The sequence below is a fragment of the Phoca vitulina genome, unplaced genomic scaffold (assembly GCF_004348235.1).
Source record: "Phoca vitulina isolate PV1807 unplaced genomic scaffold, GSC_HSeal_1.0 scaffold21, whole genome shotgun sequence".
NCBI classification, from domain to species: Eukaryota; Metazoa; Chordata; class Mammalia; order Carnivora; family Phocidae; genus Phoca; species Phoca vitulina.
The window spans coordinates 27373192-27373984 of NW_022589724.1; the positions used below are offsets into that span (position 1 = coordinate 27373192).

A 793-nucleotide genomic window follows, 5' to 3' on the forward strand; every position below is an offset into this window, starting at 1 on the left:
AAGAGGTGGTGATAGAGTCAGGATTTGAGTGGACCTCTCCGAATCCTCAGACCAGCAGCTCACTAGCACCCTCTAGTGCTTCCCTCCCCAGGTCTCTCCAGCGTCGGGGAGGTTCCCAGTCTATCAGGTGGGGTCACCTCTCCTGACAGTCAAATCCAAAGCTCCCCGGGAAACAGGTGTGGGTCGGGGGGGGGGGGGGGGGGGGGGGGGGGGGGCGCTGTCTCTGGTCCTGAAAATCTCAGCCAGCAGGGAAACCAGAGAGCCGAGACCTGTCTCCTGCAGGTCTCCCTTTCAAGACTTTTCTGGTCGCTCTTTCAACTTATGACAGCCTTGAGGAGTCAAGCTGGTGGGTTTGAATGTTTTTGGTCAACAATTTAAACATTGAAAGCAATGGCTCCAACAGAGCGATGATAGAAAGAGTAAAGGGAATGGTACAGCATGAGGGCCAGGGGATGGGTGGAGGGTGAAGAAGGCACCAGGCTTCCAGTGACAGTAACAGAAGATGGCAGCCAGCGCAGGCTTGGACAATTTATGAAACCCGAACAGACAGCCTTAAGATAGAATGTGGATCTAAATGTCCAGAATCACTCCCCTTTGTAAGATTTGTAGCAGAAATTAATATGAATGGAGTAGTAGTTCTAATGAAGTGGTCACCCAAGGCCACATCAGTGCCAGCAAAATGGCAGAATTAGCATAGCATCAAAGCTGTCCTACGAGCGTTTTGGTGCCTAATGGCATCTAAAGAAAATATGAAACTCCCTCAGCCACCAAAGGACAGTATTACAGCAATTAA

General features: G+C 50.6%; 1 pseudogene; it reads left to right on the forward strand.

The window, feature by feature from the left end:
* Positions 1–407: 407 nt before the first annotated feature.
* Positions 408–793, forward strand: LOC116641352 (annotated as a pseudogene).